This window comes from Triticum aestivum, chromosome 7D (assembly GCF_018294505.1).
Source record: "Triticum aestivum cultivar Chinese Spring chromosome 7D, IWGSC CS RefSeq v2.1, whole genome shotgun sequence".
In the NCBI taxonomy this organism is placed as follows: Eukaryota; Viridiplantae; Streptophyta; class Magnoliopsida; order Poales; family Poaceae; genus Triticum; species Triticum aestivum.
This window is the reverse complement of record NC_057814.1, coordinates 196,871,342-196,882,345: the sequence shown is the minus strand read 5'-3', so window position 1 is coordinate 196,882,345 and position 11,004 is coordinate 196,871,342.

Below are 11,004 nucleotides of genomic sequence, written 5' to 3'. Positions count from 1 at the left end.
CCATTTCGAAGGGCTCAAGGGATACGCTGTGGGCCGGATGACCAAGATTTATCGCGGCAAGCTCTACATCGACAACACACGCTGGGGCCCCGAGGCCGGTTCAATCGAGTACGGGTACCGGGTCCCCTTCGGCGGTATTCACGTCTTCATTGGCAAGATTGGCGAGCCGGGCCCTGAGCCGCACATGTGCACCGACATCGTCAAAACGGCTCAGTGTGCGAGACCTGCCCAGGCTCAGCCCACCATGAAGCGTGCCTTTGTGGGAGTCATCCACGGAGCGGAATCTGAGGATAGATCAGCATCTGGTGGTGAAACCGTCGTTTACTCTGATGACGAGTCATCTACTGGAGAGACCGAGTCATTGTACCAGTTGCAAGATGGCCGGTTTGGGGGCTGTTCCGATGGCGACAGTATTCCGGACCCCTCCGATCCACCGAGCTGGGTTGCGATCTTCATGGCCGGTACACAACCTGCGCAACACTCCTTGACTGCAGCGGCAATGGTTTCCGGATCAGCAGCTGCGACAGCAGCCGGGGCAGGAGGCCCTGCGCGACCGCCGGCTCAGGTTTTATCTGACTTATTTGACGCTTTGGCAGCACTGCTAGCGAAAGTTAACCCGACGAATCAAGATGAGTATAACGTGGAAATTGCGAAGGTGAAGGATCAGATAACTCAAGCCAAGGCAGACCTGGCAGCTGAGGATACCAGGATGGCTGCAGAACGGGCCGAGTTGGATGCACAGGCTTACCGGCTTATGTTAGATCAAAGCACGTAATGATGTCATGAGGAGAAGGTACTGATCTCACCTGCCTCTGGTTTATGAGGCAAGGAATCTCTTTAACACACCAGGAGCCGGAACCAGTAATCAGCCAGTGGTAAACCGGGTGGAGGCACCTGGAACGGGGGCACCAGTTCAGCCGCGCCCGATGGATCCGCCTCGTCAGAACAATGTCCTGCCCCAGCACGTCCCAACACCACCGGGTCATTAATCTAACCCGTTGGATAACGTTGTTGCCGCCGCTTCACGATTGGCAGCTCTCCCGATCGAAGGCGAGTCCCCGGTAGCGGTCGAGACACGACGGGCTAGAGAGCTCCTTCAGACAGCCTTGACTCAGTAGTAGGCTTATTCATATAGCCGCGAGAGGATTCATTGCAGTCCCCGCCCAAGCCGGAGTTATAGCAGGCATATGGATGAATCGGCCGTGTCGAGCAGTGCGCGGAATCGTAATCCGCCTCGTGGCCATAACCCGGCGGGTGGCGGTGTTGATGCTCAGGACGTGGTGGATCGTGCTAGGGCACGTCGAGAGGCCGAGTTAGCGGCGCAGCACGACGCCTATCAACTTACTCTGGTTCGTCCAACAACTTTGGTGGAACCAGGGGTTACCTCCAGTTCTTTGGGGGTGTCGTGTCGTGTCTCGTCCCGGCGCTACGCAATGTACGGCTGCCCAAGGATTTCAAGGGCCCACGTAAAGTGCCGAATTACACTGCCGATTTATCCCTCGAGTCATGGGTCGAAAGCTATGAGATGGCAATGGAGATGCTGGATGTGGATGATGCGGCATGTGCTAAATATTTCACCATGATGTTGGAGGGAACAGCTCGCACTTGGTTGAAAAACTTACCAGCTAACTCCATTGGGTCATGGGCCGAGTTAAGGGCCCGGTTCATTCAGAATTTCAAAGACACGTGCAAACAGCCCATGTCAATTGTCGACTTAGCTGCTTGTGTCCAAGAGGAAGGGGAGTCAATAACCCATTGGGTGCGCCGGGTCTCAGATATTTTGCATTCATCGGACCGCATTAACGCTGATACAACAGTTTTAACGTTGGAAGGCAACTGCCGGTTTGCGCCTCTGAAGTTAAAATTGGGACGGCTCAAACGTCACTGCAATGACATGGGGACGCTCATGGCAGCTCTGGTTAAGTATGCCAACTCTGATAGTACCAAGGACCCTGAATCTGATGATGACAAGACAGGAAAGGGAAAGAAGAGCGACAGCACCAAAGGGCAACAACATAATCCGGCGGGTCATGGAAACAGCGGTAAGCGTAAAGCGGATAACAATTTAGATTTTGTGGCTAATACCAACACGCAGGATAATGGTCAGCGTCGTAAGGGTAAACCACCCCCGCGTGGTGGAGGATTAGGTCCCAATCTTGAGCGCCTGTACCACCTGTTAAACCAGCCTTGTCCAAAGCACGGGTCACAGGAAAAGCCAGCAACGCACCTCTGGAAGGATTGTTATATTATGCGGGAGTTCAAAAATTCAGATTTTTTTTCCGGTATGATCATGGACCAGCCGGCGGTTCAGGCCCTGGATCTCATGGGTCGGGTTATGGTGGAGGCAGTTCCGGTTCAGGATTTCACGGTAATCAAAGCAGACATGGCAATCAAGGCAATCAGGGCAACCAGGGTGGTTACAATCATCAGGGAATCAGCAGCAACAGCAGCAGTCGGGTTATCAGAGCAACCCGAAGCAGTTGAATAGTGGGCAGTACCATGTCTTCACCACTAGCCTGTGCAAGCGTGATTAGAAGCTTCATAAAAGGGCAGTGAACTCCATTGAACCGGCAGTGCCCCGTTACTTGCGCTGGTCTGAACATCCCATTGTGTGGAGTCGAGAGGATCATCCACCCCGGGTTGATAATCCGGGTCATCTAGCATTGGTGGTGGCGCCTCAGGTTGGAGGATATAAGTTCACCAAGGTACTCATGGATGGAGGGAGTAGTATCAACATCCTTTATTATGAAACCTTCCGTCGCATGGGGTTAACAGATAAAAATCTTAAACCGTCGAACACTGTCTTCCATGGTGTGGTGCGTGGTAAATCGGCTTATCCAGTTGGTAAGATAGCGCTGGAGGTTGCTTTTGGAGATGAGCATGACTCATGGTTAGAAATATTGACATTTCAAGTGGTAAAGATCAAGAGCCCATATCATGCCCTGTTTGGTCGGTCGGCTTATGCCAAGTTCATGGCAAGGCCCTGTTATGTTTATCTGCAGCTCAAGATGCCGGGTCATAAGGGGACCATCATAGTACATGGAAGCCGTAAGATCGCTTTGGAATGTGAAGAAGTTGATGCGCCTTATGCTGAGTCGGTTTGTGCAACAGAGGAATTGAAATTCTACAAGGACAATGTTGATCTGGCAAATATGACTTCTTTGAAAAAGCCAACTACAGAGCATGATCCGGCCTTGAAGTTTAAAACGGCTGATGAGACTAAGCTAGTTGATTTTGTTCCTGGCGATTCATCCAAGCAGTTTATTATCAGCACTAACTTGGATCCGAAATAGGAAAGCGCGCTCATCAAGTTAATCCATGAGAACCGGGACATCTTTGCATGGAAACTGTCGTGGTTTTGTCACGGCAGATGTCCTAGAGAAAGGACTTAGTCGTGGAGCCATCGCTACGGGTTAGCTTGAAGGGGTTAAAGCGGACAAGGGACGCAAGAGAGTTTTATACTAGTTCGGCCCCTTCGATGAAGGTAAAAGCCTACATCTACTTGTGATGGAATTGATGGGGTTTCGATGACCAGGGAGCGAATCCGCTTTGCCTGAGTCTCGAGTTGTTGTCTGTTGTCCTGAACCACCGCCAGGTCGTACCCTTATATACATGGGTGGACGCCCGTCGGCTTACAGACTCCGAGGCCGGCTCATAATCGTGTCCGGCTCGGTCTCTGCTACGCATATCTTACAACACAAGTTTACATCTCAATGCCGGTTTGTGTCTACATGCCTTAAACCGGCTTTGGACCCTGGGCCTTCATGAAGCGTCACCATCTGTCTTTATGGGCTTCAGATATAGATGAACTACTTATGAAGTTAACCCGGCCTCTCCTGGCCGGTTTACGCCCAGTGGTAATATCCCCAACATTAGGCCCCAGATTGATTTGAACTGGTTCATGTCAATCCTCAATACTTGAGAAAATTTCTTCTTCAACATCTTCACACAATCTTGTTAAACCGCCATAACATCATCTTCTAGAATCTTGGTAAACAGACGTGACGTCACCTGTCATTAACTAGCCTCCGACAATCGAGGCAAAAACATCACCTTATATCCAAAAATCCGACTCCTCAATTTTCGCATCTGTCGTTTATCCCCTTATAAATAGGGCCAGGGGGTCTTTCCAGTTTCCCCCTCGTGCCTCTTCGCTTCATCTTCCTCCTCGCGACGCCCGAACCTTCGACCTCGGTCGCCGCCATCAACCTTCGACTGCTGCACCAACCTTGGCCGCTACATCGACCTGAACGTACCAGAGCTCCTCCGCGCGCCGCCGCTGCTCAACAACATCCGTAAGTCTCCCCTTTCTCTTACCATAGATTTGCACTTAGGGTTTCTGTCGTTCATCGGTGTTCGTCGCCACCCTTATTTTCCCTTATTTATATCCATGGGTTAGATTCAAAAACCACATAGGTCTCATGCGGTAGTAGTTTAAACCACATAGATCTCGCGCTTTAGCAGTTTCAGCACCTGTTTGATATCCAACTCATCTCATCTTGGTGAACCTTCAGTACACTGGAATTTAGGTCAGAATATATTTTGTTTTTCCTACGCGCGGTAGATCTGAAATTACTATGGCAAGATGTGAAACTTGTTTCTTCCTTCTCTTACACCCTCTGAATACTAGATTGGCCGGTTTAACCTCACAGAAAAAATAATGACCCGGTAGATACCATTAGTCCCCTGTTGAACCACCAATGCATTACACCGTTCCATTGCCAGACTCCGGTTTACGAATAACCAAATCCGGTTTATCAATATGCTAGTATCCTCATACCGCTATATAGTTGTCCATTGTAAATCTTAAACCGGTAATACTTATGTTTCAGATTTTCCTTATCATGGCTAAACAAGTCTATGAGTGCAATTGGGCTCCCTCTCGAGTAACCAAGGAGCAATTAAACAACCTTGTTAAAACAGGTGCTTTAGCCAAGAAAGATGTCATCCATTGGAGGGTCCCTGGCCCGGAGAATCCTCCTACACCCAAGGATGGAGAAGTAGTCATGTTTGCTGATCATCTCGGACGAGGTTTTAGCCCTCCCGGTTCAAAAAAATTCCGAGATTTGCTAGCCAATTTTCAGCTGCGCCCTTAAGACATCGGTCCCACCTCTGTTACCAATATCTGCCACTTCCAAGTATTATGTGAAGCTTATCTGCAAGAGGAACCTATAGTCGAACTATTTAGGGATTTCTTTCATTTAAACCATCGCACCGAGTTCTCAGATGGACCCAATACGGAACTGGGCGGAATGGCGGTTCAGAAGAGGAAAGAAGTCACCTTCCCCCATCCCAAACTCCACAGTCACCCCAAAGAGTGACACCAAACTTGGTTTTACTGCATGGATACCTCTCCATCTGACGAAAACCCCCTGCCGGATTACCGCCCTGAACGCCTGAGCAACACACACCCGTTTCCTCAGAGGTTGACAGCAAGAGAACGGGCCAACTATGCTCCCCAACTATCAAAGCTTAGAGCCTTCACGGCGAATGGTTTGATAGGAGTTGTGCACCTTCAACAAACCACCAGCTGTAAGAATCGTACAATCCTTTGTATCTGAATTTGCTTCTGTCCAAATATTCTCTGAGAGTGTGATTATTTTCTGACAGGGTGATGATCTGTCGGAGTAAATGGCCACGGGTAGCCTAACCGACTGCCCCTGGTTCTTCTGAAAAAATTATCAGGCCTTCGGGCCTCCAAGCACTCCAAGCATTGGGCCGCCTTCCCTGGCCGGCTACCTCTGAAGCCGACTCCCGGAAGGCGACCCCGCCTCAACAACCCCTCCCCGGGACGACTACGGGGTGGCCGACTCCAAGAAGCCGGCCAAGAAGAGCGCCGACTCCAAGAAGCCGACCGAGACCTCAACCACCAAAGCTACACCCACATAACGGTGACAAGACGGGGTGTGGCCACAGTGCGGCCCACTACCCCCGAGGCCCGAGGCAGGCATGGCCACAGGAGGCCGTACGGGATGACCGTCTCCTGTTCGGCTCGGCACTGTAGCCATGCCAGCCTCAACGTCATCCACGACCGACTCCTGTACGGCCCGCAGGCGGCGGGCCCCTTCTGCCAGAGAGAAGCGCGGAGGCGGCCCGGCCTCCCCTAGTCGGCCGAGGGCGTAGCCGGCCCCCAGAAGCCGGCTGCCCCCTTCCTCGAAGCAGGAGCCCCATTAAGGAGACAAGACGAGGTAAGGCTACAGTGAGAGCCCCCGAGGCGGCCCACTGTAGCCACGCCTACCTCGACCAAGCCCTCGTCATCAGAGGCGAGGCTACAGTAAGCAGCCGCCGACAAGACCCTAGGCGGTGGGGCCGGCCTGTCGACCAATAAGCCGGCAGCCGGCGGGACCCACCAGTCGGCGGGACCCAACAGCCGGCGGAGAAGCCGGCGAGCGTAGACACTGACGGCTGGGACCAGTGCCCAGCCGGATTACCATTGTACCCCCGGGGGGTAGGCCTATATAAACCCCCCGAAGCACCCATGCAAAGGGTTAGCTTCTGAACACAGCACACACACCATAGAGATAGAGAGAAGCAAGAGCTAGCCTTGTTCTTCTTCTCCCTTGAACCCAACAGCTCTAGGAGCGATTGTAGCTACCTTTCCTTGATCTAGTGATCATGCGGAGACCCCGCAGAGCAGGACTAGGAGTGTTATCTCCTCGGAGACCCCCGAACCTGGGTAAGATCCGCCGGCGTGCATGTCTTCGCCTCATCCCGTTTCCAGGCACCGGCGATGTCTTATTGGCACCCACAATGATAAGCCATCCGTTGGCAAATGTCGCACCAACCACCCGACATTTGGCGCCCACCTTGGGGCCAGGTGCACCGTCGTCCGGAGACCTGTTCTGGACGGGAACCCTCTTCCTCCCCCGCGAGCGCAGCCAGCCTGCTGCGCCCGATGGCGTTTGCCTCGACGCGCTGCAAGGCGTCGACGACGCCTGCGCAGCGAGCCGCCTCGCCGATCTGCTCGGCGAGGCTCGCATCTCCGACGAGCCTGCATCCGACGCAGGCACCGACTACCCCGAGAACCGCCTCGTCAGCCTCCTCGACCAGCTTCACGTCTCCAGCGAGCCTGCTGCAGACATGGAGTCGGTCGGCTCCACCGACCCGATGCTTATCGACTCCGACACAGCATCGCTTGACGCCTACCCCTCCGACGTGGTGGTCTTCGACGACCCCCTCCCTCGAGCTGACAGCGGCAGCAGCGCTGTCACCGAAGTACTGGTCATCAGCCACGTCGCCAACTCAGGCAAGAATGCCCACGACGCCCTGCAAGCGGCAATGCATGACCTCTCCGTCCCCATCCCGGCCGACGCCAACGCCGAGACCCTGGAGGCACGCCGCCTTGCCCTCATCACGGAGGGCCAGAAGATAGCCTCCATGAGACGCCTCACCGAGGCCCACCAGTGCGAAGTCGACCACGCCGCCTTCGGTACGCCGATGCCTAGCGGCCCGAGCCGAGCCGGCTTCGTCCAGAAGCGCGGCGCGGCCGTTGCCAGCATGCTGGGGGCAGATCGACCCGTCTACGCCACCCTGCTCGAGAATCTGCGAGCCGCTAAGGCGGCTGCAGAAGAGCTCGATGGGCTGGGAGCCGATGAGCTCCCCTACATGGCAAGACGGATCCAGCAGCTGATCGACGCGGCTGCAGAACGGCACGAAGCCGGCGCCCGCGCTGATAGTCATCCCCCGCGCCGGGAGCACGCCGCGACGTCCCGCTCGCCGACTGCGAGCGGCGCGCGCCAGAAGAAAGACAAGGAGCTGGCTGCCAGCCGCAGCCGGACTCGCATTACCATCGAGCGTGACGCGGAAGGCCGCCCTCGAGCGGTTGAACACCAAGGAAATCTGCCTCCTCCCCCGCCTCGAACAGAAAGACGCCTCACTCCGCCGCCTATCACACACCCGACTCTTGGCGACCGACTCGGCCGCCGAGAAGGAGTCGGCGAGAACGACGCCCGCCACAGGATCGACCGCCTTGCTCGATCCTTGGCGTTACAAGAAGAAGACGATGTCGGCCCGCCATGCTTTGGCCCCCGCATCCGCGACGAGCCCTTCCCCAAAGGGTTCTCGCTCCCAGAGACACGCCCAAGTACAACGGCTCGGTGAAGCCGGAAGATTGGCTCATCGACTACTCCACGGCCGTCAGCATAGCCAACGGCAATCGGCGCGTCGCCGTGAAGTACGTACCCCTCATGCTGCACGGCACGGCGAGCACATGGCTCAACAGCCTCAAGCCCTACAGCATCAACAGTTGGCTGGACTTCACCGAAGTCTTCGTCCGCAACTTCACCAGCACCTACAAGCGGCCTCCCAAGCCTCGCCAGCTCTCCCTCTGCGTCCAAGGGCCCAACGAGTCGACCCGCAACTACCTCACGCGATGGGCCGAGCTCCGCAACTCCTGCGAGGGGGTGCACGAGGTCCAGGCCATCGAGTACTTCACCGCCGGGTGCCGAGAGGGCACCCTCCTCAAGCACCGACTCCTCTGTGATGAGCCGGCTACCCTCGATGAGTTGCTGGTCATCGCGGACAAGTACGCCACAGCTGACTCCTCAATGAAGACGGAGCTCCGAGTGGACGCCTCGGGAAAAGTGATTGCTCCGGCTCCTAAGACGCCGGCTGGCGACACTAATCGGCGCCCCTACCAGAGCGACCACAAGCGCAAGGCCCCCATGCCGACTTCCTCCAGACGGCAGGTGGCCACAGTTGAAGACGAACAGCCCGAAGAACGGCCCGCTCCCAAGATGAAGGGTGGAAGGCCGGCTTGGCAGCCGTCTTTCTCCTACGAACAAGCTCTCGACGCCCCCTGCAAGTTCCACAGCGGCGCGAAGCCGTCCAACCACACAACCCGGAAATGCCACTGGCTCACCCGCATCACCAAGGGCGAGGGGATGTTGCCGCCTCCGCCTCCCGGCCCACCGCCTCCAGCCCCCCAGCAGCCGGCGGCTCGGCCGGCAGTCGGCGCCATCCAAGACGAATTTCCCGAAGAACACGCCGCCTACGTCGTCTTCACCAGTCAAGCCGACGACAAGCGCAGCCGACGCCGACAGCATCAAGAAGTGAATGCAGTCGCCACTAGCACTCCCGAGTTCATGCACTGGTCAGAAAAACCAATCAGCTGGAGCCAGGCCGACCACCCAGAGGTAATGCCTTCGCCTGGCTCCTATGCAATGGTCTTGGATGTCACCCTCGCGACGGAGAGGCGAGCTGCCAGATTTTCCCGCGTCCTGATAGACGGCGGAAGCAGTATCAACATACTGTACCGCGATAGCATGGAGAAGCTGAACGTCAAAGCGAAGCAGCTCATGCCGAGCCGCACTGTCTTCCATGGTATCGTCCCTGGCCTGTCTTGCTCCCCGATCGGCAAGATCAAAATGGATGTTCTCTTCGGAGACAAAGATCATTTTCGCCGAGAAGCAATATGGTTCGAGGTAGTGGATTTGGAGAGCCCCTATCATGCACTGCTTGGCCGACCTGCCCTGGCCAAGTTCATGGTTGTGCCCCACTACGCCTACCTGAAGATGAAGATGCCGAGCTCGAAGGGGATCATCACGGTAGCCGGCGACTACAAGAAGTCCATCGAGTGCGCCATGGCCAGTAGCCGGCTGGCCGAGTCCCTCGTGGTGGCAGAAGAGAAGAAGATGTTGGAACGGGTTGTGGCCATGGCTGGCAAGCAGCCGGCCTTGTCCCCCAACCCCAAGGATTGTGATGCGCAGGGCTCCTTCCAGCCTGCCAAAGAGATGAAGAAGATACCTCTGGACCCGGAGAACCTGGAGAGGTTCGCTGTCATTGGGGCAAACTTGGACAGTAAATAGGAAGGCGAGCTCGTCGACTTCCTCCGTGAGAATCGGGACATCTTTGCATGGTCCCCAAAGGACATGCCGGGTGTCCCGAAGGATTTCGCCGAGCACAAATTACATGTCCGAGCTGATGCGAAGCCGGTCAAGCAGCCCCTCCGCCGACTGTCAGAAGAGAAGCGAAGAATTATGGGAGAAGAGATAGCCCGGCTCCTTGCCGCTGGCTTTATCATGGAAGTGTTCTTTCCAGAGTGGCTTGCCAACCCAGTTCTGGTTCTGAAGAAGAATAACAAGTGGCGTATGTGCATAGACTACACCAGTCTGAACAAGGCCTGCCCAAAGGATCCGTTTGCTCTGCCACGGATTGACCAAGTGATAGACTCCACAGCCGGATGCGAGCTGTTAAGTTTTTTGGATGCGTACTCAGGGTACCATCAGATCAAGTTGGACCCAGCTGACCGCCTGAAGACTGCCTTCATCACACCCTTTGGAGCTTTCTGCTACCTGACTATGACATTCGGCTTGAGGAACGCCGGTGCCACTTTTCAGCGTTGCATGCAGAAATGCCTCTTGAAACAACTCGGCAGAAATGCCCACGTCTATGTAGACGACATTGTGGTGAAGACAGAGAAGCGCGGTACCTTGCTGGAAGACCTGAAAGAAACATTCTCCAACTTGCGCCGATTCCAAATCAAGCTCAACCCCGAGAAGTGCGTGTTCGGAGTGCCAGCCGGCCAGCTGCTGGGCTTCCTGGTCTCCGAACGCGGCATCGAATGCAACCCTGTTAAGATCAAGGCCATCGAGAGGATGGAGATTCCCACCAAACTGCGAGATGTGCAGAAATTCACTGGCTGCTTAGCCTCCCTGAATCGTTTTATCAGCCGACTAGGAGAGAAGGCTCTCCCCCTGTACCGACTCATGAAGAAGTCCACTCACTTCGAGTGGAACGACCAAGCCGACCAAGCCTTCCATGAGTTGAAGAAAATGCTGACCACTCCGCCTGTCCTGGCGGCGCCGACTGAGAAGGAGCCCATGCTCCTCTACATCGCCGCGACTAGCCGAGTCGTCAGCACTGTTGTTGTGGTCCATCGCCCGGAGGAAGGCCGAGCCCAGCTAGTCCAGAGGCCGGTGTACTATCTCAGCGAAGTGCTATCCAGCTCAAAGCAAAACTACCCGCACTACCAGAAGATGTGCTATGGGGTGTACTTCGCTGCCA